Below are 16902 nucleotides of genomic sequence, written 5' to 3' on the forward strand. Positions count from 1 at the left end.
TATCCATAAAATCACCGAGCTGCTGGACAGTCCCATCCCACAAAAATAGGATGTCATCTATGAAGCGATACCAGCACAGCACATGGGAGGCGGCCGGTGGGCCCTCGTCGCCGAACAAGAATCTCTCCCAGTGTCCCAGGAAGAGATTAGCGTACGAGGGCGCACAGGCCGCGCCCATGGCCGTGCCGCGCTTCTGTAAATAAAAGACATCTTTGAAAACAAAAAAATTGTGCTTAAGGGCGAAGTCGAGCAGCTCGAGGATTAAACCACATAGAGGGCCGTCCAGATCGGAGGCCCCGAGGAAGAAGCGAACCGCCTCAATCCCACGCGAATGTTCTATACAGGTATATAAACCCTCCACGTCTGCAGTGACGAGGAGGGTTGTCCTATCCACAAGGATGCCATCAACCCGCGCCAGGACGTCAGTAGTGTCACGAATATGGGAGGGCAATGTTTGGACCAAAGGTTTCAAATAGAAGTCAATAAATTGACATGTGTGGTCACACAGCCCACCAATTCCAGACACAATAGGACGTCCCGGGGGGCTGAGGGCATCCTTGTGGATTTTAGGTAACAAATAAAAGGTCGGAGTTCTCGGGGAGCGAACCATCAAACCATCAAAAACCTTCTTTGTAATAATACCTCCTTCAAAGGCCCCACAAAGGATCTGCTCCAACTCCTGCAAGTAAGTGGCCATTGGATTGAAAGACAGCCTGGCATAAGTATCTGGATTTCGAAGCTGGCGAAATGCCTCTCGTTCGTATTTGTCATTTGGCCAGACCACAATGTTCCCCCCCTTGTCCGCCGGTTTAAAAACAACGTCCCGCATAGATTGAAGCTGCTCAATGGCACAACGCTGTTTGGCGGTTAAATTGTCAAAAATCCGTCTAGTGGATAATTTTTTAAAGTCCTCACTAACTAGTTTAGTAAATATTTCAATTGCCGGACTTAAGGACAAGGAGGGGAACCTTGTGGATCTGGGCAAAATGGAGGACGGAAAATTACTTACATTTGGGCACTCCTGTTCCTCCAGCAAATCCTCTAGGTCACGAAGTGCCTGCGCCTCCACTGCACTCATGGATTGTGATGTTGCATCCCTTGTGTGCAGTTTTTTCAAGATCAACTTGCGGGAGAAAAGATGCAGGTCCTTTAGGGCTGTGAAATAATCAAATGAGTTTGTTGGAGAGAAGGTTAGACCCCTACTAAGAACATCCAACTGACACTCAGTGAGTATATGTTGTGACAAATTTAGTACCTGGAGACCTCCCTGACGGCTCCCACGGGCCATGGTACCCCCAGCTCCCCTGCTCCTGGCATGTTGCCTGGTAGTCATCCTTCTATCATCAGACTCGGATACCGGGATCTGTTCAGATTGGGAGGTGCCAGGCCTTACATCATCATCATGATTGGATCTGCCTGAAAGTACGGAGGTGGATCTAGATCGGGAATATGACGTATTTCTGGACCTGGGGCGAGACCGCCCCCATGGATTCCGCCATCTATACACCCTGGACTGTTGTTTGTCCTGAATATCTCGGTTAAACTTCTTAGCCTTTGTTATTTGGATATCATGAGCCCACTTTTGTAAGTCGGCATCCATTTCTTCATTGAATTTTTTCAATGCATCACCAGTCATCTTACTCTGCAGGCAGATCTGTAAATCATCAATTTCTTTTTCAATTGATTCCAAAGATTCATGGTTTAACTGTTTCAGCAGGACCATGAACCCCTTGGAACAAGTATTGGTCAGTGCCTCCCAATCATTTTTAAATTTGTCATCCGAAATGGGGAATGACGGGAACACCTGGATTCGGAGTCCGCGTGGAATCAGATCCTTATTAATATACATATCTAGGAACTCATGGTTCCACCATGTCCGAGTTCTCTTACGCAACAGTTCCTTAAAGCGATACACAACCTCCTGCAGCTCCTTGGAGGGTCCCTCAACCACCCCGTCAGCATTATCGAGACAAGCATCACTAATCTGTGCTCGCCAGGTGCAGTCACGTGCACGGAAGTCCATGTCTGAAAATGGGAGAGCTGTGAAAAACACAGAAAATAATAAACACAAAAATCCCATATACATCATGTGAGTATAGAACGGGGTCTGGCGGACAAAGCACGCCTATAGAGCCCCAACTCACCAAATCAGCTCTATTAAGCCATAGACACAAGGAGGAAAATACAGAGCAATGATTTACTGAAACAAATTTTAATTAGACAAATAGTAATAAATACATACAATGCAGATATAAGTAGTAAATAGCTAAAACACATAGCGAGTGCCCGAAAAATGCTAACATTGCAGATATAAGTAGTAAATCTGTGTACACAGATAGCAGGAGGAGACGGAGACCGTGGTGTACACAGATAGCAAGAGGAGACGGTGGCCGCGGTGTACACAGATAGCAAAGGGAGATGGCGGCTGCGGTGTACACAGATAGCAAGAGGAGACAGAGGCTGCGGTGTACACAGATAGCAAGAGGAGATGGCAGCTGCTGTGTACACAGATAGCAAGAGGAGACGCAGACCGTGGTGTACACAGATAGCAAGAGGAGACAGAGGCTGCGGTGTACACAGATAGCAAGAGGAGACGGCGGCCGCGGTGTACACAGATGGCAAGAGGAGATGGCGGCTGTGGTGTACACAGATAGCCAGAGGAGACGGAGGCCGTGGTGTACACAGATGGCAAGAGGAGACGGCGGCTGCGGTGTACACAGATGGCAAGAGGAGACGGTGGCCGCGGTGTACACAGATAGCAAAGGGAGATGGCGGCTGCGGTGTACACAGATAGCAAGAGGAGACAGAGGCTGCGGTGTACACAGATAGCAAGAGGAGATAGCGGCTGCTGTGTACACAGATAGCAAGAGGAGACGGAGGCTGCGGTGTACACAGATAGCAAGAGGAGACGGAGGTCGCAGTGTACACAGATAGCAAGAGGAGATGGAGGCTGCAGTGTACACAGATAGCAAGAGGAGACGGCGGCCGCGGTGTACACAGATGGCAAGAGGAGATGGCGGCTGTTATGGAACCCCCCAGCACCCAGAATATGTTGTGCAGTTATATGTATGTATAATAGGTTCAATGTGAGATGCATGTCCCTAATGCATCAGTCCAGAGGCTGCGCCCCTGGGCAGAGGGGACAAGATATCCCCTTTCTGACCTCCCCCCACCTTTGTAATTCTCACAGTAAATATCGGCAGGCTGCGGCTATTGTAATGTATGTCTGGCCTGCCGCTTTTCAATTGGCCTGCCCTCTGTATCTGTGTGATATATTCTGTGTCCTGTGAGTAAAGTGTTGACATACTGGAAATACGTGGAGAAGAAGTGATCTTTTATATGCGCCCATGTAACCAAGCAATTCCAGCCAGCGTCCTTCATTCAGACTCCAGCCAAAGCAGAGTGGACCTCCTGAAACACGGGGTGGTACTGAAAGAAGTACTCCAGTACAGTAGACCCCGTTACAGCGGCCGTGGTGTACACAGATAGCTAGAGGAGACGGAGGCCGTGGTGTACACAGATGGCAAGAGGAGACGGTGGCTGCGGTGGACACAGATAGCAAGAGGAGACGGAGGCCATGGTGTACATGTAGCCAGGATAAGGTGAGTATAAGCCTTTTTTTACATTTTGCCAATGAATGGGGGACATAAGGGGGGCTGGCTATGGGGGACATATGGGAAGCTGGCTATCGGGGACATTTGTGGGGCTGGCTATGGGAACATATGTGAAGCTTGCTATGGAGGAGATATATGGGGCTGGATGTGGAGGACATATGAGGGGCTAGCTATGGGGGCATATGTGGGGCTGGCTATGGGGGACATATATGGGGCTGGATGTGGAGGACATATGAGGGGCTGTCTATGGGAGACATATGGGAGGCTGACTATGGGGGACATATGTGGGGCTGGCTATGAGTTACATGAGGGGCTGGCTATGGGGGACATATGTTGGACTGGCTATGGGGGACATATGTTGGACTGGCTATGGGGACATATGTGAGGCTGGCTATGAGTTACATTAGGGGCTGGCTATGGGGGAAATATGTGTGGCTGGCTATGTGGGACATATGTGAGGCTGGCTATGGGGGACACATGTGGGGCTAGCTATGGGGGACATATGTGGGGCTGGCTATGGTGGACATATGTTGGGTTGGCTATGGGGGGACATATTTGGGGCTTGCTATTGTGAACATTAGAGGTTCTGGCTATGGGGGACATAAGAGGGCTTGGCTATGGGGGCATAAGAGGGGCTAGCTATGGAGAACATATGAGGGGCTGGCTATGTGGGACGTCAGAGTCCTTTTCCTGCTGGTCTCGTTAGCGAGCCATCTCCAGGAACAACTAAAAGAGCAGAGGGGGTATTGGGATCAGCAGGGTCCATGGCCAAAGCATTCTGTCAAGCTGGTGGATCATGGTCCCACTGTGCCATGAGCCGGGCATACCCTGGAGGGCCATGGCTGAGTGGCTACCTGGCTTTCACTAGATTCCCTGATGGTAGACTTAGGCTCAAACTGCAGGTAACTACTAAGTACCACTCCAGGGCAGTCCCCGAATCTGTGACAGCTGACCCCAGGGGTCAGGTGCACAGACACAGACTCGTAGTCACTGACAGGACAGGATGCTGGTGCTGGCTTAGACAATGTGGATTCTGGAACACTAGACAGAATGGAAACTAGTGCTTTCAGACAGGATGGGTTCAATACTCAGGATCAGATTCGGACAGAATGGACAAGGAACAGGTTCATGGTTCTAAGTAACTGTACCGGAGGTGGGAACAGGGAAGAATGCATTTAGCAGCTTGAGACTAAGTAAATGCTGATGTTGCTCAGACACCTCCCTACAAGGGAGGGATCTTTAAATACCTAATGCCTTCCAGCTATAGGCTGGGGACATTTCCAGAGTGCGCGCGCTGCCCTTTTAAAAAGCGGTGAGCACACATGTTGCCAGGAGTCCTGCATGTCATGTGCAGGTCCTGGGAACAGGAAGCCGCCGCAGGAACCGGAACAGAGCATCCGTGGTGGTGAGTATATGAGCGTCCCTTCCGTGAGGAGGAAGAGGGATTATGCAGGGATGCCGGCGTTACAGCCACTTTGACAGAATGCCCTCTTTGTCACAGGTAAGGTTGTGAAATTATTAGACCTTCCCTGGTCATTTAGTATTGTGAAATGGAATCTACAATTAACAACTGATCAATAACATTGTTGTAGACTACACAACTCACAGAGCTAGAATGTTGAGTGCTGAATATCATGACATACCCACTGTTGTATCACTGATGACAATGTTGTATACCGCCTCGGAAAGTGACATCAGCACAAGAACTGGATGTCAAGAACATCATGCAATGGGTTTCCAAGGTGAAGCTATTGACCACAACCCATGCTCAATGTCAAGCAGCTGCTTGAATGATGTAAAGCACGTCATCTCCGGACTCTGGATCAATGGAAATGTGATGAACTATGTTTCACCATCTGGTAGAGAAGAGTAAATTGATTCAAGTCAAATCAAATTCATGTTGAGGTTCAAAAAACCCATAACCCAAATTTTTGGCAAAATGTCAGACACAGAAAGATTATGTTGAGCTTTCTAACAAGTCTTTTATTTCATCGCTGAATTAGGAAGCTCAGTACTGCTTTATTATCACCTCCATACTTCTGCTGCTTCTGACTGTGTGCCAACTAATGAATGAAGAACCGAAATCTCTCTCTGTGTGCTGTGCTCTGTGTGGGTCACATCATAGCAGATAGTCTTTGCCCACTAGCTCAGAAAGAAGTGAAAATTAAAGATAGAGCCTGCAAAAGCAGAATAAAAACCTGTGAAAATGCAGGATATAAATCACATAATGGCTAGAATCAATAAAATGTCAGATGCAGAAAGATTATGCTGAGCTTTCTAACAAGTCTTTTACCTCACCTTTGAGCTAGGGAGCTATCTCCTCCATACTTCTGTCTGTGTGCTAACTAATGAATAAAGAACAGGAATCCCTCTCTGTGTGCTGTGCTCTGTGTGGGAAATGTCATAGCAGCTAGTTTTCCCCCCACTAGCTCAGAGTGAAGTGAAAATTAAAGATAGAACCTACAGAGGAAAAAACTGCTGAAAATGCAAGTCCCATAGTAGCTAGAAACTGTTATCCTTCATGCACGAAAAGATACTGGGAAGTTTAGTTGACCTTTAAACATCCAAATTTGAAATTTTCTAAATGATTTTTATTTTTTATTTTTGGTACTTTGTTTAAAACATGTTGTTATTAGTGTGCATCTCCTTAAAACTCCAACAAGTGCCCATTAAATGCAATAAACCTGCATCTTATTATCACCCCTGCAAAAAAAAAAAAATCATAAATGCTGTTTCCGTATCCTCTGCACACACATGTACAAAAAAATAAAAATTTTAAAAAAAACTTACCTCCATCCAGTCTGAAACCTCAACCAGTCAGAAACACATCATCTATAGTAATATTTAAACTGGAATAGCTTCAAAGAATCCAGTAAAAAACATATAAATATCGTCCATTTCCCATACATCTGTTTGCTGTTACATCCAGCACTTTTTCAATAAATAGACGGTAACGTTCTGTATAAAACTATTGACTCCGCTCCCGAGACATTGATGTAGTTATATATCCCCGTAGCTCACGGCCTTTTCCTGTCCGCCCCCCTTTACCACCCCCGCCCCCCACAAAAAACACTTTATCATTTTCCAAACCTGAAATTTCACTTCTTCATTCAGGGTTATAATATATACAATAAATAACCAAACATCCAGAGCGAATGTAATCAGCCAAGCCGGTGATTTCCCTGTTTATTTTTTGAGGATTCTTTTTGGAGAATATGACATCACCTCATTAACGGACCCTGCTCAGGAAAGCCCCATAATACCCAGAAAAGTTTTGTCTTATTTTATAAACTTTTGATGAAATTGTAACAAACTTGTTGACCGGAATTAATTAGGGATTGTAAAAGGAGGAACACAAGCCACTTAGAGCATGAGTTATGTGGGGGGAAATGTGTACGGAATAGGGTCTTCCGAAGTTAATCATTCCAGGCTCTTATGGTCGGAGGGAGGAGAGCTTCGGAGATTGCAAAATCATTACCACCATAAGCATTTGTCATTTTGTCTTTTAGGATTATAACTAGTTTACAGTAAAAAAAAAAAGAGTTTAATCTCTGTAAAGTCTAAACTTTTGCAACTTTTTAATTACTTTTTTTTTTTTTTTAATCAATGAATGGGAATAATTTTGCTTGAATCGAGAGTTTAAAATCCTATACAGACCTAATGCTTCTCACAGCTGAAAGTTTGCAGCAATTGTACCCCAATCAAGCAATACTAGGCATCAACGGCACAAATCTGTCGCCTTTCCTGGTACTTTGCTTTAATGTCTCAGAGTAAATGCTGCATGTTCTGCAGGCGTCCGCACCACATGAAGCAATAACAATCTTCTCTGGTTATTAATGCATTTGCTGCATTTCTTTTATGTGTTTTCCCCCTTATTTGATGCATTTTTTGGTGCAGATTAGGACAGAAAAGCTTTGATTCTGCTCTTCAAAATGCAACAAATGTTGATTTTACATGTGTTTTTTTTTTCAGGTTCCACATAGAGGTTTCTAGAGAGAAAAAAGCAACAAAGGTGCACAGTTCAGCGTCATCTTTAAGCGCAAAGTGGGCACAGTTTTCATGAAGTCACATCCACTATGAAGTATAAACTGCTTGTCAGAGGCTGCAATGGAGCTTCAAGTATACAACATTTTCAGTGCTGCTGACTGCAACGATAGAGGTTGTGAGTTTGATTTCCTGGGAGACTGGATCACAAGAAAATAAAATTACATTTTTGTAATTGTTTTTCATTATTCTGCAGTAATTTTAAAAGAAGTAAAAAATCTGACCTTAATTTTCCCTCTAGAATACAGGTACATAGAAATACACTGCTATGTACAGTTGTATCTCTATGGACCTGTATAATCTGCCTGTGGGATCACTGCCTGCAATGCAGCTTCAAATATACAATGTTCTCCCATCTTTGTGAGTGCAAGTTGTGGCTCGTAGCATTAGCCGCTGCCTGCAATGATAGAGGTCATGGGTTTAGTTCCCAGGAGACCAAATCAGAAGAGAATTGCTTATTTTATTAATATGAGTTTGTGTAGAGATGCCAGCCAGCTCTGGCCCCCAAAAGAAGGCGCTACAGAGTGATAAAAACATTGGCGAGAAGAGAGTGAGCGGAAGTCGGAACAAGGAACTATGGAGTTGTAATTGGAAAGCCATAGAAGTGCATGATGCTGCATAGTCTAAGTGCCATGTGCCTGAGGTCTAAGCAGAAACGTATCAGTCTGGGGTCCATAATATTCATCATATCAATCAAAGGATTGCTTAGGCTGGATACGATTGTAGCAAACCCTCACCTGTGATAAATGCCACCTCTATATCGATTTTCAGTTTTTGAAAAAATATGCAGAAATGTTTAATTGAAAATAAGCTCAGACCTCAAACTGAAGCAAAAATGATCAAGAAGCTTGTGAGCTTTTCATAGCACACTGATTAACCCTTTAAGGACCCAGACTTTTTTCATTTTTGCACTTCTATTTCAGTTTTTCCATCAGTGTAGACATACGAAGGCTTGTTTCCGGGATGAGTTTCATTTTAATTTATAGCGTACAGAAAAACAGGAAGAAAATACCAAGTGGGGTGAATTGTTGAAAAGAAAAAACACAATTCCGTTATAGTTTTTTGGGTTTGTTTTTACGGCTTTTGTTGGCAGTAAAAATCACACCGAAATTTGATTCAGTACAATTGTGGCAATTTTATACAAGATTATAAAGGGTTTTTTTTTGTTTCGGTGGTTAAAAAATGCCTGGACCTTGTAAAAAAAAAAATAATCTGTTTTTGTCACCATATTGTGAGATTTGTAACTTTTTTATTTTTCAGTAGATCTGTGTGAAGACTTGTTTTTGTGCACTAAGCTGCCGTTTTAATTAGCGCTATTTTTGGGGACATATGCTATTTTGAGAGGGGTTTTTTTGCTTTTTTTATTCTATTTTATTTTAGGAAGTGTGGCGACCAAAAATTGACAATGCCGGTACTTAATTTTTTACTTTTCGGTGTTCAATGTACTGTTTAAATCTTTTTATTTTTTGATACATTGGACTTTTTCACATACCAAATATGATTTTTTTCCCTATTTTGATTTCTTTGTTTTGAACAGGGGAACAGGAGGAATTGGAGGTGATTTCAACTTTTTTATATTTTTTAGAAAACTTTTTTTTTATTTTTACTTTATTTTTTATTCTCCTTACGAAACTTAAACCAGTGATTGCTTATACTATAAACGTGACCATTACACTGAATTGCAGTATACAATGTAATTATTGAGATTCTCCTGTGATGCTCCTCTTGTGGCTAGGCTTCTTAGGAGGACTAAAATGGCAGCCATGGGGGGCCTCCATCAGCTGATGGTAACATATCTCCTCCCCACAATTATGATGTGAAATGCCAATGGGAGCCAATGAATCACACCAATTAAATACATCTGTCAGTAATTGACAGCAGCAGGTAAATGGTTAACAGCAGCGATTGGAAATAGTTCAGACAGCCGTTGTTAGAGACATATGCTCCTCTGTAACCCGGCTGCCTCAGCTCCTGAGTCCTCTCTGTAGGGCACTGAATGAACTATTACAAAAATGTGCATAAAGAGTTGTTAAGGGTTGAAATCATGCCTAAACTTTTCAGAATCACCTGTCATGTGTTTACAAGAGCAATAACCCAATTTCTGACCATTATATGACTTATATTCTTGGATCCATTTTCACTAGTTTTCCCTTCTACAGATTTCATTTCTAATTTTCAGTTGTCTCTGAGCTAGTGGGAGAAGACTTGCTGCTATGATGTCTCCCATATGCAGCACACACAGACATGAGGGATTCCTGCTCTCCTGTCTATATGAAGCACATAGACCGAAGCAGCTTCAGCATGGAGGACGTTATTACTGAGCAGCGAGATTCAAGAGCTGATATACCAATCCAAGATACAAAATTGCCAATATCCATTATTGGGGTCCTTTTCCTCTTCTTTCCACAGCTGTGAATATACATGTTCTCTCTATCACCTAGCCGAGTGGGTGGACTCTTCCTGGCATGATATCAGATCTGTGTTACATCCTCTGAGCTGAACAAATGGCTCCCCCATCCCTATCACAGCATATCTTACACGGAAGCTGCACCTACATCCCCCTTATTTTCCTACCTCTCATCTCCTCTATCTCATTGCTATATTACAGAAAATCAGCTTTGTAGTGCCTTAGGACATGACAATATTACAGACAACTTGCAAGCAGGGAAAATAAACTATGATATTGGTAATTGCATACAATACAAGACAGAAACCTGACTTAAATTGTTATTAGGGAAAATGCCTGTGAGCATATGCAGTATAAAACTCTGCTCCTCCTTTTGTAAGAAGAGGCCACTCATACTGCTGTCTACTCAGTCTATCTGATCTAATACTGGAGATACCTGGAGTGCTAAGGTAAGAAGAGACTGTGCACACTGCTGTTACCCTTTCTGATCTTATACTGGGGATACCAAGGGTGCTGAGGTAAGAAGAGACTGTGCACACTGCTGTTACCCTTTCTGATCTTATACTGGGGATACCAAGGGTGCTAAGGTAAGAAGAGACTGTGCACACTGCTGTTACCCTTTCTGATCTTATACTGGGGATACCAAGGGTGCTGAGGTAAGAAGAGTCTGTGCACACTGCTGTTACCCTTTCTGATCTTATACTGGGGATACCAAGGGTCCTGAGGAAAGAAGAGACTGCTCACACTGCTGTTACCCTTTAGGCTTCTCACACTACTGTCTACCCTGTCTAACTGATCTACTACTGGGAATACCAGGAGCGCTGAAGTAAGACGAGGCTGCTCACACTGCTGTCCATCCTGTCTTTCTTATCTAAAATTAGAGATACCAAGGGTGCTGAAGAAATAAGAGGCTGCTCACACTGCTGTCAACCCTGTCTATATGATCGCATACTCTAGAGACCAGGAATGCTGCTGAGGAAAGAAGTGGCTCCTCATACTGCTTTCCACCCTGTCTACCTGATCTTATACTGGAGAGTCCTGGTTTGCTGAGGAAAGAAGAGGCTGCTCACACTGCTGTTCACCCTGTCTATCTGATCTAATACAGGACATACTAAGTGTGCTAAGGAAAAATGTGGTTGCTCACACTGCTGTCCACCCTGTCTAACTTATCTAATACTGGAGATATCAAGAATGATGATGTAACAAGAGGCTGCTCACACTGCTTTCCATCATGTCTATCTGATCTAATACTGGGCATACTAGGGGTGCTGAGTTAAGAAGAGACTGCTCACACTGCTGTCCACTCTGTCTATCTGATCTAATACTGGAGATGCACTCTGTTTCTCTGATCATTGTGACATCAAATACCATATTTGTACTGTTTCACCTTTACCTATGCTTGTTCACGCAGATATTTCTGGTAACAGCCTCATCTGGTTTTGCTTTCTATTTTGCTAATGTTTTAGAGTCTGTAGTGAGGTAAAGTTTACTACTCATTGGAGAAAATTTAAAGGGGTCATGTTATGGGTGTGTCAGGTGTGACAGACAGTCATCATGGATCCGGCTGTAGAAGGTCTTTGTGTTTAGCTCAAGCACCTTCTTGATTTTTGCATCTCTGTTATGGAGCGATATCCTTCTCCCTCTATGACCCAATAGTTACCTTCACCTTGTGCTAATCACACACCTGTGCTGAAGATTTAAATACATTCAATTGCTGGAGCATGGTGCGGGTATTAGCTCTACTTGCCTCACTCTTATTGGAAGTTCTAGTAGTTGGTTAGTGTCTTCTCTGAGGACCCTTGGAGGATTGCTGGCGTGATGTCAAGGTTGTCCACTCAAGTTAAGAGTTTCCTCCATCCTTCTACCCTCTCTGTCTTTAGCTTTAGTGTTGACTGACTAACGCTCACCTCGTCCCCTCCCTATGTAGGGCTTATTGCTAAGGTCAGGCAGGCTTAGGTTCCTGCTCATTATACCTGCCCTTCCTGGAAGTATGCATAACACATACATACCCATCAGTCCTGGCTAAGAAACCAGTGATTCACCGCAGCACACAGTGCATGCACTGGGGGGATTCATAAGTCTGCAGTCACACAGAGTGACTGCAGACTTATCATTTAGGCCTCCAGCAGTACAATGGAGTTGTTACTTGCCAACCTTCTAACGATAATGAAATGACTCTGTTCATTCTGTCCTAGTCTCCACATTATAGCTGACAAGTTAGCTGCAGAAAACTGAAAGTGTCCGCATATTGTCTATGGTCTAGTGGCCTCTTTGGAAAATGAAGATTTTTAAAAGTGTGCTTTAACAAAAAGTTATACATTTCTGACTTTAACAATACATCATTTTCTTATAATATATTCTCCACGCACAGTAGCAGAAGGACACATTCAAGTCTAGGAGGTTATTTTTTATTCATTTTTAAAAGTAGACATTACTTGAAGTAACTGTCACCTTCAAAAGGGAGTTGTCTAATAACCTTTGAGGCCCAATATTTTGTTAAAACAACTCTCCCTTGCTATAGAAAGGTCATTATACATTTGTCACAGGGTTGTATTTTATTTGCCTCCTTCGCTGAGACTGGCATGACGGCTTTCCTGCATACATGATGGCCTCCACAATGGCATGGGCACCACAGTGTGAAGTCTGAACCATGCCTCCTCTGCCGGGGACATGACAAATGTATGGTCATTGCAAGGGTGGGGACCTGATTTAAAGTCTGTGTCCACCCTGGGATCCTGTTAGTCTACGGGGACATTCTATCTGACCTTACACAATCGTTGAGCTGATAGCTATCTCTCCCGACTGGCCGATACACGGGAGCGCTCCAGTGTTCTCAATGGCAGAGCCACTTCGAAACTCCTCTGGCAGTGGCTTATCTGCCCAAGAAAAGAAGGATCGATCACTCAAACTTCAACTATTGGATTGTTGCCTTCCCAGATATCATCTATAGATGGAGAGTCCGGAGGTGGATGGTTGGCCAAAATCAGCGAGTTTCGAAAACTTTTACCTAATGTGTATGGGTTTCTTAATTCTGCCGATGATCCATGGTGTCACCCTGCATAGAACTTCCTGCTTTGATCATCTGTAAAACTTCAATTTGAGGCCACATGTAAATAATGGATCACACAAAAAACATTTAGGAAAAAAAATTTAATATGATAATAAATATAGTATTTTATTGAAAAACACCAAAGCGAACTTCTTATGATGTAATCAGACATATCTTTTAAAAAAAAAGTCTTTATTCTAATGTGGAGATCCAGCAATGTCAAGAATTTTGAGAATTCAGAAACTTTGTCTGTAAGGTTATACATTGCGGTGAGCATTTTTAGCTTTTCACATTTCCTGGCATTCCCCGCCCCCTCCACCCTGTCTAAATGTGAATTTCTTTCAAACTAATGGAAGGAAAATGGGCTAAATAATATTTTTTAAAATCTTTGATAAATAAATAAAACTTAAGGGAAACCAATACTGGGACAAGGAGAATATGCAAATTCTGTACAGCTGTTGCTTTGGATGAGTGTTACAACTGAACCGGCACCCCTGCATGGGTCCTCTTCTCCCCCGCGCAGGGACATCGGCGTATTAACTTACATATCCGTGCTCCCCCAGTGTCTTCTTCCCAGAACCTGCGCACGGCACATAGGTCTCCTGGGAGTGTGCTTAGGTAATTAGGAATTTGGTGTATAAGGCATCCTCCCCTATTGGGAGGTGCCTTAGCAACTTTAGTTAATCAGTGTATATCCTGCTAGCTAGTTGTTAGGTCCCCATACCCGTTACCCGTGCCCTCTGATCCTGTCCGCCTTGTCTGCACCTGTTCCATTCCGTCCTGAATCCATACCCGTATCCATCCTGACAGTGTCTAGTCCCGCCACCCTATTTAGATCTCAGGACAATTTGCTCTTTTGGTTCACAACTCAATATTAATTACTATGTTATTAATTTAAGATGAACGTTATATGTAAAAACAGAAAATTTACACTTTTTATGTATAAAAATTTTCACATTTTTATGTTTGGAAACTATTTAATTTCTTGCACATTCATGCATTCTGTTTCCCTAAAAAATGCCCTTCCATTACTTATTGTTAATGACAACATCAAGGACTGGATTTTAGAGATGAGCGGATTGATTCTAAACTAATCAAATTCATTTAGAATTTCTCAAAATTTTGGGATTCTAGGAAATCTGAACGTTTTGAAAATTTTATTTGTGGAACTCCAATAAAAGAGCTGCTGGAAAGAGGTGGAAAAAAAAATAAATTATCACAGTCACCTAGCGCCTCACCTGTCTTTGTTGCTGCAACTCTTCACCGGTCCACTGCTGATTTCCTAAAGCTCCTGCTCTGCTTTGGTGCTCATTTCCACTCTACTCTTCCAGCGCCGACTAGTATTTTATGTATGTTCTATCTATGTTACATGACGTCATGACGGTATGATGAACATGAAAGCACCGGCAGGGATGGAAGAAGACACTGGCACTGGAGCACGGCGGGTATCTCAGCAGGACCAGTGGAGGACAAGTGGGGAGCTGTGGTGGAAAGGACAGGTAGGAGGCTGGGTGAGGCTAGGTGAGTATAATAGTTTAATATTTTTTAACCCTTTCCCATTCCATCCATTTCTTATGCTTTTGGTTCTTAACATCTCAGAACACAACATCCCCTGTAGCCCTGGGTGTCGACAGGAGCTATTTCTACTTATTTTTTCTATCAATTCCTGGCTGTATAATTCTACCATATTGTACATTTAATACAAGTCTGACTTTTTATAATGAATGGTATGACTGTGGATAAGGGATGATTGGTTTTCCAGAAGAAAGAAGATACTGGATTACGAAACAACTGGTGAAGAACCACAGATTCTGGAGGTTGCGGTGCTACACCGTTCAGCTCCCATGGGTCACCTGCAAAACAAAATGGAAGCAAGAGTTAATATTTCACATTTAAACGATATGATTGACATTTTCTATAGGAGAGATCATCACTATTAGGGCAGGATCACACCACCGATGTCTCCACATCCGAGAAAATGCTCCGATTATTTTGATCATAGCGGCATCAGTTTTCCTCCCAAGAGAAAAAAAATACAGTTTTTCCACCCACACCATCCTGTCTGTGCATAAAAATCAGACCACACACATCACCCAAGTTTAGTCTGACACTTTCATCAAAATTGGTCACGTCTTCGATTCTTTCCGAAGACCACTTGGTCGGAGGAAAAAAAATCGGACATGTGCACAGCCCCTTAGACTATCATAAGTAGAAGTACTATGTGTGAAAACCATGGATAGAGCTCGTGTGAGAAAACTGGGCATGCGCTCAAGTCCTAAGAGAACATTTCACTGCTCTTGCTGGCTGCAGAATGAGCTACCTGAGAATCAGTCAATGAGATCATCCTGACTGGAGAGTTTGTAACTTATTATCTGTCTTTATTTTGAGCTCCAAACTTGAATGATCATGAAAATAAAGAGACTCCAAACGCAAAACATTTGCAAAAATGTTAACAAAAATATTTTAAGCCCCAGATAGATGCATTTAAATAAAAAAAAATGTCCTTAGAGGTGGATGACTCCATTAATTGTGCCATTAATTTCTCTTGTATCTTCCCTATACGACCATGAATATTCATAGATTCCTCCAGGGCTCATTTTACAAGATCCACAAGACGGACATCAATCTCATGTCATCCTCAGTGAGTCTTTTCGTAGCAAATAATGGCTAATGTCACATTTATCCACTTGATTTTCCTCGCAATCATACCTGAGCACATTTTCCAGCTATGAGCCACTGAACTTGTATGAACCTGACCTAGTTTGCTCATAGCCGCTTGGCACAGGCACAGGGCGAGTCATGTATCACAGTAATAATAACGTATACTTTCAGACAATTACAGCCTCAGTTAGCAGACAGCGGGAAAAGTATGTATTACACACAATGGTATGATGGTCAGCCAGCGCTGCTCCAGAAATGAGCATGTTTTGTTGGACACATATCACATTACCGGAACTACTGTTGTACGTGGAAGTAGAAAAAAACCTTGATGGAAATCTGAAAGTAACGAACCATGAAATATGGAAGAGTAATAAACAGATGGAAACAAGTCTGAACCCAAGAGGAAACAAACGTTGCTGAATCTCCTACTTTAGAGTTGTCCAGTCCAACGTTCCTGAGCAGAAGACCAACTATTCTACTAATAGAGTAGTCGGCATTGGAAATAGTCTTCCAGAATTGTGCAAAATTTGGGTTTATGAAAATTGTTTCAAATCCCAAAAATTCAAAAAACACTTCTATCTTTAACCATCACATATAGATTTTGCTCAAAACGCTTGTGAAATTACGTACAAGAGAGATGAACAAGAAAAATCTTTATGGCAGACAACAATTTACACAATATTATATATAAGAATTTACTGAACATTCATTATGCAACTTTATTAGAAATTAATTCTTGCGCCTTTTCCTTTCCTCTTCAAAGCTTCTCTTGAGACCTTTTCTCTTATAGAAGGCCTGAAGATCTTCTCTGTGAAGCATCGAGCAGTTGTCCTCCATCATGTTCATGCTCCATCTACCTTGGTATCGTCCTTGATATCCTGATGAGATCTTTCTTCTTGCTCTTCACGATCAGCACCAAGGTTTTCAGGAAAGGAGTCCAAATGGAAATGTAATAAATGTAACTTCAAATTCATCAGACAACCCAAGGCTTTGAAACCTTTCAGCATGTTCTCCACGATGGACTTAAATTTTGGATCTTTTTCGTTACATAGAAATTTCTTCACAACTTCTTTAAAAGAATTCCAAGCCCTTTTCTCAACAGACTTCATTTTTATTTCGAACACGTC

At 42.7% G+C, this 16902-nt stretch overlaps 1 long non-coding RNA gene across 1 annotated transcript in view; it reads right to left on the reverse strand.

Moving 5' to 3' along the window:
• Window positions 1-13200: 13200 nt before the first annotated feature.
• LOC143783382 (uncharacterized) overlaps window positions 13201-16902 on the reverse strand; it is a 68067-nt gene continuing 64365 nt past the window's right edge. Inside the window, exon 2 of the long non-coding RNA XR_013217140.1 lies at window positions 13201-14967. This is a non-coding gene — a long non-coding RNA (uncharacterized LOC143783382). The remainder of the gene's footprint in view (window positions 14968-16902) is intronic.

Source organism: Ranitomeya variabilis, chromosome 6 (assembly GCF_051348905.1).
Source record: "Ranitomeya variabilis isolate aRanVar5 chromosome 6, aRanVar5.hap1, whole genome shotgun sequence".
Taxonomy (NCBI): Eukaryota; Metazoa; Chordata; class Amphibia; order Anura; family Dendrobatidae; genus Ranitomeya; species Ranitomeya variabilis.